Below are 12,086 nucleotides of genomic sequence, written 5' to 3' on the forward strand. Positions count from 1 at the left end.
GATTGGAAGCTTGGGGGAAAAAAATCGTGACGCAAGAGAAAGGCTCGTTGCGGGTATCCAATAAACGAGCTGAAAAATGTCGCTCGGTCCACACGAATCACGCAAAAACCTGGCATCAACCGGCCGCGTTGTCGACGCCGAAAATCCCTAGGACGCTGCTATAGCTGGGTATAGCGTTCGAGCTACCGTAGGATGCAGGGGACCTTGAAGAGGCTGCCTCTAGATCCTCGCAGGAACAATCGTACTTGAGCTCTGAATAATACAATTAAATTCGGTACCATTGGTAAAATATATCCTCGAAGAGGAAGCAATTTGAGCTGCTACTACAATTAGAAGAAGAATATTTGTCCCTTAGTGGAGAGAACAATCTGGAAAATGAGTAGCTCTCCCTGGTCTAGGAAATAAGCAATTTCCCAGTTTACACGTGTATAAGTAGAAAATATATATTGTATATACGTATATGTCTACTCTATATAACAAGAAGATGAATAGCCACCCAGCCTAGAAAATGGAGTAGCCCCCTAGCCTAATGAATAAATAGCTCCCTAGTCTAAAAAATGCATAGCCCCCTAGCCTAATGAATAAATAGCTCCCTGGTCTACGAAATGGGTAGCCCACTAGTTTAGAAAATGAGTAGCCACCTAGCCTAGAGAATAAATAGCTCCATAGTCTAGAAAATGGGTAGCCCACTACTTTAGAAAATTCGTAGCCCCCTAGCCTAGAGAATAAATAGCTCCCTAGAGTCTAGCTGCTACTACAATTAGATCGGCATAAATATTGTCAACTGGTTTCTCTCGGATCGAAATTTGTCTGCCTCATCGCGAAGCGAAAGCAGTGTGGTCCGATGACAGGCATGACTCGACGGATCAGCGTTTTAATTACGCCGTTCTCGAAACGGGGACAGAAATGTCGGCGCGTAACAGGCGCGTCTTGTTCGTCTGTTGGTGTCCATCGATTCCGAGGAGCAGTTGGCTGCAGCCTCGCTCTGCACCCTGTTGCAAATCGTCGTCGGCCGACAGGGATCCCGATGCACCGCAGTTTCGTGTCGGCCGGCGAACAATGCTACAGAGTCGCGCGCGTCGCCGGCGAATAAGAACGATAACAGAAACGATACTGAGCTAATTATCTCGGTGTGCCGCGGCACTTGCAACAATGGGTCGGGAGCCGGTAACGTCGTCGACGCAAATAATACGTTTCGTGGGGCGCGGGTCACTATCCGTTCGACCGTTACCGGGAAATAAGAAGCGAGACGAGGAGAGAGGAGGCTACTTTTCAAGCACACGGAGAACGAACGGAAAAAAGAAGAAGATCGAGCGAGGCCGAGAGTCAAGACGTTCGCACGGTTATCTTCGATATTGACTCCTCTCTGCCCCTCCATCGTGCGCGCTCGTCTCTTTCGAGCCGCTGTGTAGTGGTTTGGTGCCCCGTAACCGTTTCGCTGGTGTTCGACGGAGAGGAGCCCTCGATAAATACGCAATTTGTTATTCGCCGTGGTAAATACGCGGTTAGAAGCGATTTTGTATTCGGATCGGGTCCGACGATGCGGCCCGGGCACTCTGTTTCACGCCTACAATTTTGCAACGGGCGACGACGACAGCTGAACACTCTCCGGCCGCGCGCGAGAGAGAGAGAGAGAGAGAGAGAGAGAGAGCTACTTTTTTTCTCCGTGGCGACGACGATAGACGTGATGGCATTTGCGCGTTTGCTCGCGAGCGAGATGGACACTCTGATCTGCGGAAAACTGGGAAATGGAAATTGGAACCCAGTCGTGGAGGGGGAAGTGGTCCCCTAGTGGAGCCGAGGAGTAGCTTTCTAGATGGGAAAAAGAGTAATACCTTAGTGGAAAAACGGGCGGCGCTTTCGTGCAGCAAATTGGTTTACTAGTGAAGGAGAATAGCCGTGCTGGGAGGAAGAATATTTGTCCCTTAGTGGAGAGAACAGTCTGGAAAATGAGTAGCTCTCCCTGGTCTAGGAAATAAGCAACTCCCCAGTTTGCACGTGTATAAGTAGAAAATATATTGTGTATATACGTATATGTCTACTCTATATAACAAGAAGATGAATAGCCATCCAGCATAGAGAATAAATTGCCATCTAGACTAGAAAATGAGTAGCCCCCTAGCCTAGAGAATAAGAGAATAAGCCTAGAGAATAAATAGCCTTCTATTATAAAGATTCAATAGCTCCCTGGTCTAAAAAATGCATAGCCCCCTAACCTAGAGAATAAATAGCTCCCTAGTCTAGAAAATGGGTAGTCCACTAGTTTAGAAAACGAGTAGCCCCCTAGCCTAATGAATAAACAGCCTTCTAAACTAGAAAATAAGTGGGCCCCTACTGTACAGTACGAGTATCTTCCAAGTCTAGAAAATGAATAGCTCCCTCTAGAGAATGGTGTGCGGGTAAAAGCGGGCGACCAGATCGATTAACAAAGAATTTTCAAGGTGGACTGTTCTTTTTTTGCAGTACAAGGTGCGCGTCGATTAAGGGGACGTGTACGAGTCGAAATAACAGCCGATTGACAGGTGTCATCGGGCTCGTAGTCGACGGGGTCCGCGCCACGATGAAGTTGCTGACGGGATCGGTGTAGTTACACCGTGTTTGCTATGCACGCGTGGTACGCCGCGAACACAGAGGTCGTTCGCACCGTGACGGCCAAGCTGTAATATGCCGGCAGCGTGCTCCGGAACCGCATGGCTGCGTGAGTGCCCGACATCGCTTTTCCTTCTTATCGAGCCTCGATCTACGATCGACCTAGCGCAATCTTTATTAGCATATATTTCGATCGACACAAACGGCTCCCGGTTGGTCGATTATCATTATTTTCACATTGACCCAGATAATTATTGCCCCACTTCTTTCTTTTTTCTTTCCCTCCCTCGGATTTTCCCTTGTGCACACCCGCGCGCCGGATCTGTCGTTAGGCTGCGGTGTTACTGTTATTATTATTACCACAATTGTTATTGTCATTATCACGTCGACGTCATCGCGGCGGTTTCATTTTTCCTCCAGGCACGTTTTGCGCCGCGTGTGTCGCTCGCATCGCTCGGCAACATTGTTTTTCATGATTTTTGACGTACACTCCGACCGTTTTACGAAACGTCGACGAAACGGGAAAATGGCAGGCTCGGAAATTTCTATAATGCGAGTAATACCGGTGGACAATGATACAGTAGAATGAATCGAGCGACAGGGGAAACGTTATTGAGGCCTGGCGAGCCACGCGCGAAAAAGCTAAATATTTGTATCGTTCTGTTTCCAGGAAGCCTAATCTCGGGACGAGCGAATCCAACGGGACTGGCGTACGTCGGGCAGCAACGAGTTTACCAAAGTTACAGCCGATAAAAGCTCCTAACGTTTGAAAGCAACCATGTACTCGAGACATGTTCGCCGTTGTTCGTCGGTTTTTCGACATGGAAAATTTCTCGAGCGCCGTGCCTCGTCCGGTTTCCTTTTCTCCGGGAAAGCGTGCGCGCCCATGAACATTCATGAGATCGCAAAAATGGCGGCGCGCCATCTTTTCTTGGTGCGCGGCCGCCTTGAAAACGATTCTGAAAAAGCGGCAGCGTCAATCGCGCGTGATGTCAATCGGTAATTTTCCGACGTGCCGGCGCGGGGCGTTCGGTTTCGCCGTATGTACTTTATTTTTGGAAAAACCCGTCATCCATCGGCCGCGCGCATAAATTAAGTCGGTGGGTCGACGACGACACACCATCGTGCTCCACGTGTTCGAGAAAATTGCGTAGAAGACAGGTGGTCTGCGATGACGTCAGGCCAACGGTCGTCGGTCCTTTCCAACGGGTTTGAAGAATTCATCGGCGTCGACGTGTTGCCGGATAACGATCGCCGATAACGAGGTGTGTCCCTCCAAGGGAAAAACCGTGAAACCATCAGAGAGACAGACAGAGAGAGAGAGAGAGAGAGAGAGAGAGAGAGAGAGAAAGAGAGTGAAAAAAACGCGAAACCGCGAGAGAGGAGCGTGCCGCATGCAGCGGTACTCTGTGATTTCCCAACGAGCAATAACAGAGAGCTGTTAAAGGCTCGAAAACAGCGAGCGCTCTGTTTTTCCCGGAGATAAAAATTTTTCTTCGGAGGCCGATCGTGCGCGACGATTATTCATAGATAAGTACGATGACGCGCGATCGGTTGCCAGCGAAAAACACTAAACGTACCAGCGACGATACGTTTCACAAGAACACCCGACGAGGCCAATATATCGAAACCGTTCGAACCGAGAAAAGGAGACGAAAACAAAAATAAAAGAGAAAAGAGGAAGGGACGAGGAGGACAAACGAGGAGAGAGAGAGAGGGGGGGGAAACAGCGAAATGAAAAACACGCGGCTCGCTCGTGATATCGGATCGGCCGTGTGAAAACTGTTTGCTGCGCTGTATACTCGGCTCGCAAAAACGATTGGTTAGACAACGCGTTTTCTCAGAAACGAAAAATTTCCGCGCTCGCCGATAAGCGGTTTCTCGAGTGCTAACTATCGTTCGCTGGTTACTGCGCTGCGGCGGTAATTCATGGAAAGCTCCCTCGTTAATCTGTTCGGTAACGATGAGTCACTTCGAAATCGTTTCGATTCGATTCGAACCGATGGAACGACTCTTCGTTCCAACAAAAAAAAAAAGAAAAAGACAGAAACACGAGAAAGAAAAGTCGTTTCGCAACCGTCGGGTCGCGTCGGATGGGATTCGAACGTTTCGAACGAGAAAGAGACTGTTGTGTGCGGGCACGTGTTTCCCACGTAACCGTTACGGAGTCGAAAAAGCCTCGTAGCAGCATGACCGTTTACCCTGCCCCCTCCCCGATGTACAGTCCGTTCCGCGTGTGTCGTGGAAACGTCCACGAGGAACAAACGAAATTCCAAATAGATTCGATTCTGTTTCGCTTTGACGGTGTTCCGGCGGGAGCACGTGCTTCGGAAATCGGCGAACAAACGCACCGAAGGCTACACGTTCGAAACGTGCTCGCTAAACCGGCGAAAGGATGCTCGTAAACGCGAGCTTTTAAGGTTATGTTAGCCGCTGGGAGAGCACGAGCGAGAAAGAGAGACAGAGAGAGCGTGCGTGCGCACCGCAGCGCGTTGTCTTTGAAAAACGTATCGCTTCGAAAACAGACAAAAAGCGTTCGAAAGAATAAAATCGTCCGGGTACACTTGCGTAGAATCACGGGGACCCGATAGTTAATATTCACTCTTTCGTGTGGAGCGTGTGATCTCTCTCTACACTTCTCCCACTCTTTCTGCTTCCTGTGACACAAAGCTTTCCTCTTATCTCTCTTTCTCTTTCAGGCGCGCGCATCTCGGACGGCTCTCTCTCTGCATGCAACGAATTATTACGTCGGGAATGAAACACGAAGAGGATAGCGCGAACACGCGGCCCGCAACAGCAACAGCTGCAGTCGTTGCAGCACCCGGTGTCAACGAGAGGAGACGAGAGAGGTCGCTCGACAGAGGCGCGGCGTGCCCGCCGTTTCTCACCGGGCGCTGTCATCGTCATCGTTGGGTTCGTCGTTTAAAATTCGCGATCGGAAAATTCGTGTCGACGCTCCTGCCGGCGCGGCGCGCGCGGGAGGAGGTAGGGGGAGGGGATCGCGGAGAGCGCGTTTACAAGCGCGAATAGGGCTGCGGACGTAGGTAAGGGAGGGGGGAACGTGACGGGAGAGGGAGCGAGACGGAATCGACGGCATGGCGGGGGGGAGCGGAGAGAGAGCGAGAAGGATACAGAGGGAGGAAGGGAGAAAGAGAAAGAGACGCCGGTCTAACATGGCAGACGATGCCATGCAGGCAGAAAAAAACAAGATCTAACGTTCGCGAGGCAGTGCTACACAGACGGAAAGACAGCCGAGATAACCGGGTAGCATAGACAGTATATCGGGTGTGTACTCACGTTCTATCGTATATTATCAGCCAGGTTCCTCCTGGACGCTGTCGAACGGAGGGAAGAAAAACGTGTGTGCAGACAGACAAGCAGAGAGAAGCACCACCACGCGCGGGGGTCACGCACTCCGTGTTCCGTGCGGGTTTCGTCGATGGACAAAAACAACACGACTCGGCGTCCTTAATCCGCGTACCCGAGTCCCGTGTCCGGCCCGAGCCGATCCGTTGCGGAACGTCGAGTTGTGTTCTCGATGATGCGAAAACCACCGGCACCACACGATGATGACGACGACGACACGAGTACGAGCAGACAGCCAACGAACAACAACCAGGAGGCGGACAACGACAACGACGGCGGCGACGACGACGACGACGACGGCGGCTACGACTACGACGACGACGACGGCGACGACAACAACAACGCGCGCGCGCGCGTATGCCTGTGGACCGTGCTGTGTCGGTGTGTCTCTGTGTTATAAAGTGCGTCGCCTTCGTTTGTTGTGTTTTCGGTAAACGCAGGTGTTCCACGGGGCGTGGAAGGGCGCGCGGCACATACGAACGTTTTTTACACACGACGGTTCTCGGTTTCCCACGGGAATAAACGAAGACGTGACCGAACAAAATGGCGTTTGCCGGACCGCCCGCGCGCGATCAGGTGGAAAATGCCGGAATGCTGCTGCTAGGAAAGATCGACTGACTGCCGAGGTCCGCGGCCCTAAGTGGTTTGACGTTAAGAACGAGCCGAACGAGCAAGAAAGATGGACAGAGACCGACAAAGACGGGAACCTGGAGGGAGGGAGACAGCCAGCCGGTCGCGAGACAGAGAGGGAGGAGGAAGCGACCGAGAGAGCCGTCAACGAGAACGGGAGAGAAACAGCGGGAGAGCGAGCGAGAGAGGGACCGCGATGGAAGGGATGCACGGCCGGTAGTGGGGCACAGAGGGCGTACAGAAGCGAGAGAGGGGAAACGCGTCCCACTATTTCCACTGTCCTCGGACGACTTCGACTACCTTCGATTGCTTTCGACTATGAACAGGGCCGTCTCGCATTATGTCTAACGTGGGTGGGAATTTTCCCGCTGTGCGTTAGGAACGAATGTCACCGGCCGATTCTTTGCGGACACGCTGTGGAACTTTATGCACGGCGCGGCGCCCTCTCACGATTACGCTAATTACTCTGCTTTTTGTAAATAGCCGCGCGCCGAACCTTCGCAGATTTTTAGCAAATAAAATTCATTGTTCACGTCGCAGCGTTGCTACCTCGAACCTTTCTTCCGATGCGTTTCTCGTTACTATAAGCTCCGACCTTTTATATTTTATATTGCCTACGCTAATGAACATGTTTCATTGCAGATTACTGTAACAAAGGGAAGTATATTGCCTGAATCGACTGCGTAGAAAGAGGCCCAGACTAGTCCAGGTCGGACGTAACGTTATCCACGAAACAAGGTGAAACGTTAGACGTGTTTATGGAAAAGAGGTGAACGGATGATGGTTGTCGATTAATTGCGTCGCGAGGATTCGTGCGGTCGTATTACGGAGGAAGACGTAAGGGGGAACCATTCCGTTCGACTGGGCGGAAACTTTTCGGAACGGAGATGGTACGGAGGCGACGCGATCCCCTGGCTCAATGACTCTTCGAAGTTAATTACGCTCCCAGACGGAGGAGGTTTTATAGAACGGCGTTAAACCGGCCTAGGAGGACGCGATACGAGGCAAGACGATGCGATGCGATGCGATGCGATTTGAGGCGCGCGTTCCTTTTCCGTCCGTCTCGTTTTCTGCGCCCTTTCCTTCTCCTCTGGTCTCTCCTCTGTTCGTTCGGCCGTCTCGGCTAGGAGGAATTTCTAAAAATCAATATAGGCGCGAAGCGGGAGCAGGAGGGGCCGCAAAAAAATTCGATATCCCGTTCACCTCCCGTCTCCTTCTTTTTTCACCTTTTCCCGCCGTCTCTGCGTTTTCCCCATTCTCTTTTTTCCGGCCGTGTTACCTCTTCTTCGTTTTTCCTTCGGCAAACGCGAATCGCGCGCAGGCGATACGCTTCTCTCCTCTCGCGTCCCCTTACGGTCCCCACGGGGGAAGCGACCGCGCGGCGCGGCGCGGCGCGTCGTCTGCTACTCGAATCAACTCGATCTTCGAGGAAGAGAATTCACGGAGGAAGTAAGTGGCTGCACGACCGACCAAGAAGCGCGGGAGAGTTTATTTTCTCAGAACGCGTAGCACGGGACTCGACTCGGTACAGTCGCCTCTCCGCTGTGCCTGAATAATTTCAACCTCGCGCGCGCAACCTACACCATAAGTGCACACTGACACCGGGAACCACGCGATTCACGCCGGATTACGTTACACGGTGGCCTGGAAAGCCGCTTTTTCAAACGAAAATTCGTGATTTCATTGCGACTCCACGAAGTCGTTAAGCCTCCGAGGTTACTAACAAATAGACTGCGGACTTTTATGCGAAAAAAACAACAGGGGCTGCATATTCGCTTCCATTTTGTGTTTCATCTAGTCATTCTTGTCGCGGATCATCGAAATCCACAGTCTACTAATAAATGACGGATTCAGCACGCTGTAATTGCTGCATGTTAACACGTTGACTGCCACGAAAGTGTTGTATGCTTTCCCTCGGGGGCCACAATTGATTGAGGCACTCCGAGGCCCGTCACGGTCCCACTGAGAAAACAAAGTCCGGTCACGGGTGACCAACGTGGCAGTCAACGCGTTAATAACTGCCCAACCGAACAATATGTAACGACTACAACGCATAAAATGCAAGGGGTTAATTAACTCGTGATGGGATTGAGTGTACCGGCTGCTCACTTGAAGGGTAAAGTCACTCTGGAGAGACCATAGTCAAATTTAGAGAATTTTTTACGGGAGCGCAATGAAACATCTACAGTCAGCGGCAATAATAAGTGGACACCCTTCAAAAATTGCATACCTTTTTAGAAATTGGTCTGAAGGACTTGAATTTTTTTAAGATGTTAGACCGGCTAGTTCGCTACAGAATAAGTAAACAAAAATTTATCACGATTGCAATTGGTGGGAATTATACAAAATTTAAAAAAATGATGTTTTGTCATCTTTTTTATCTGGGCCTGTAACGATAATTTAAAAAATGCGTTTTATAGATTTCGGTAACTTATATGCATACTGAAAATTTCATCGAAATCGGTCAACATTGCAATGAGCTACACACGTTTAAAGATGAGAGCTTAAGGGTAAAAGTCGTAGATTTTTAAAAAATTAAAAAAATTCAAGTCCTTTGGACCAATTTCTAAAAAGTTATTCAATTTTTAAGGGTGTCCACTTACTATATATATTGCCGCTGACTGTATTTACGCTGCTTTTGGAATGTAGATTTCGAAAGTGTTTGGTTTTCGTTCTCGGTCGAAAATTCCGATCGCGGAGCACACTCCACGAGAGATTACTATGAAAGAATGTTTCCCACACTTCAAAGTCTGTGCGATGAAGACCTGTATAAATAGATTCTCCAATTGTTTCGTTAAATTCGCGTAAAATATTCTGAGAAAATTAGGCTTCGCCCCGTAACCGGTGGCCCATTTCATTTATTGTTAATACCATCTCTGGTTTCGGGCTGCGAGTCGACGACGTTCAGGTTAAAGACCTGTTACCTTGGATAGGTTGATCGCGTTCGCGGAGCACGTTACTCGGGAAGCGGACCGAATTAGTTCGTATCCCCTATCGCGATCGTACCCGTGGAAAATCTCGCCGGGAAGGTTAAGGAGGGACAGGAAAAAGTCGATGGTCGCGCGAGAGCGGGGGTGTGTGCGAGAGGGTTGCAGGCGCCGGAGGAGGATCCGCGCGGGTGAGGCCTGTAATCAAACGAGATTGAAGGAAGATCATTAATTTCATCCGGGCAACGTTTACTTTGCAAAGTGCCAGACGAAGCCATTGATTGTCTTTCGGAAGTTCTGTGCGCGCGGGGGCCGCGGGAATTAAATGGGGTTACATGGTTCCAGCCGTGGAATTGTTATCGGTATCCTGGAACTTCCGGACGAATGGGTTTTGGCTCTCTGGGCGAGTCGATCGAATCAAAACAAAATCGGCGACGGAGTTTCGTTCGTCGAGAACGAGAATGCAGACGCTATGAGGCGGCAGAGGCGGCGGCGGCGATCAGCTTTTTCCAAACAGACACACACACACATACGCACGCGCACGCACACACAGCAGAGAGCGTTCCGCATTGGGACATTGTTTTGTGAGAGAGAGAGGTGGGGTTGCTGGAAAATTTTCGTGCATTAGGGAGTCGTTTACCCTAGGCACAAGTACTCGCCCTGAATCCTGTGAGTAATTGTCAGAGGGTTCTCTCCGGTGCACGCCGGGAGCGAGAGCGCGCAGAAGCTTGGAGCGTTGAAGCATATAGTGTGGCTCGAACATCGACAAAGATATTGGCTGGTCTCATGTAATGTATCGCAGCCAATGGTTACAACGGAACACCGACACCCGGAGACACCGAGCTACGTACGCTTTTCCAGAATCGATTGTGTGTCACAGGGCCGAACGATTCTGTCAATGGCCGCGGTGGACGTGCACCGATGTCGCTATCAATTAGGAAATCGATCTCCTGTGCTACACAACCAACAGTGAAACCGTTCGTCGAACGACGCCGCGATAACCGAAGCCGAAACCCCTTTATTCGGGCTGAACTGTACTTCTCGCGCGTAGCCGACGAGGCTGTTTAGGCGAATCGATGGGGCTCCGGGCTCGTTATCGTGCATCGCTCGGCACGATTTGCATTCCGAGAACGAGTCTGGTTGCTTGGTTGACAGTGCGCTAGGAAACACAGTGCTGAGCGGAAAGAAAAACTTAGAAAAACAGAGACAGACTTGAAAATATGACGTTACCTGCTTTCTGAACTCACCAGATCTGTGCCCTCTAGTGAATCGATTCGCCGTCCGAACCGGAAACAGTCGGAAGTCGTTGGTACCGTGGCGAACATTTAGCCAATCCCGTGCCCCTCTGCCGGCGAGCGAAGGCTTGGGATTGGCTGATTCGAGTCTCAAGGTCGAGGACACTTGTGGCCCTTCCTACGAGCCCGTGGATCGCATAGTCGTCCTGGGGTCAAGGTACAATGATCTGTTTCCATGTTAAGAGCAACGGTTCCATCATTTCTCCACTCTTCGCGAACGAATCGAGAGCACCGTGCCCCCGACGACGTGGCGAAATCATGGAACAACGAGGTCCGATAAGAGTAAAGTACACAAAGTTTCTCTCGTGGGCGAGGACAAAAGGTCTCTCGTCGTCGTCGTCGGCGGCCGAGCGAAAACGTTGATTTTTCGAAACGTTCCGGCCTGGATTGAATTGAAGGGCGATCCGTACGCCGGCACGCATTCGTATGCACGGCAGGATTACAAAATTGGACTTCCGATCGAGGCGCTTTATGCACGACATTAAACGCATACGCTTCTAATACGGCACGCTGATTGAGACTGATTGCCGGCCGTAATAAGCTCTGAATTTACGCGAAAGAATAATTTTCGCGCGTGTGAACGCGACGCCGCGCCGCGAGGCTCCGGTTTCGAATCTCGGCGATAAGAGAGGGAAAAAATTAGACGTTAGAATCACAGCTGAGCGATCACGGCGCCGATATCGCGCCTCAAGAGAGGATATTCTAGCCTGGAACCTTGATAGGATCGATTTCTTTGCATTTTCCTCGGGAACAACACCGTACCCTTAAATTCCCTGTAACAAGCTCGATTTTCGTTATCTCTTTGTCTAAAAATTCAAGAATATCGCTCGAACATAAACGAAACCATACGCGGAAGCCAATTAACAAACGGTCTCATAGTTCCGTCACAAAAAATTCTAGACTAGAGTACCTCCAAGGGGCGTAGCCTTGTGCAGCGGCTTGAAAATTGGGCCACGTTCAGAAATGTCCATCTCCGAAACCGTACAGCCGATTCCTTCGAAATTTCCAGGGTGGTTCACCCTGTCACCGGTCTGCCGAAAGAAATTATCTCGGGCGACGAGAAAAATTCGCAATCGGAATGCAAATAAGATTAGTTCACCGGTCAAATCTCGTACTCGGCGAGCACCGCGTGTTCCCGGCCACGCCTCCGTCGATTTCGCGGAATTTCGAAGCGGAATTTTCAAGAGAGAACAGCTCGGAGGGGTAGCGCTTACGTGGGATCGATTCGTTTGATCCGTTGCACGGGAGGCTCCGCTTTAAATCGCGAGCATAAACGAGG

General features: G+C 50.6%; 1 protein-coding gene across 6 annotated transcripts in view; it reads right to left on the reverse strand.

Annotated features, from left to right (window-relative positions):
* LOC143215710 (uncharacterized) overlaps positions 1-10,916 on the reverse strand; it is a 137,141-nt gene extending 126,225 nt beyond the window's left edge. For 5 of the 6 annotated variants that reach the window (XM_076438080.1, XM_076438078.1, XM_076438079.1 and 2 more), the window contains exon 1: positions 5,887-6,028. The gene's annotated coding sequence lies outside the window, so the exon portion shown is untranslated. Of the gene's footprint in view, positions 1-5,886; positions 6,029-10,759 lie in introns of those variants that run through there. The other variant, XM_076438075.1, reaches the window with a different exon arrangement.
* Positions 10,917-12,086: the final 1,170 nt, after the last annotated feature.

This window comes from Lasioglossum baleicum, chromosome 14, assembly GCF_051020765.1.
Source record: "Lasioglossum baleicum chromosome 14, iyLasBale1, whole genome shotgun sequence".
Taxonomy (NCBI): Eukaryota; Metazoa; Arthropoda; class Insecta; order Hymenoptera; family Halictidae; genus Lasioglossum; species Lasioglossum baleicum.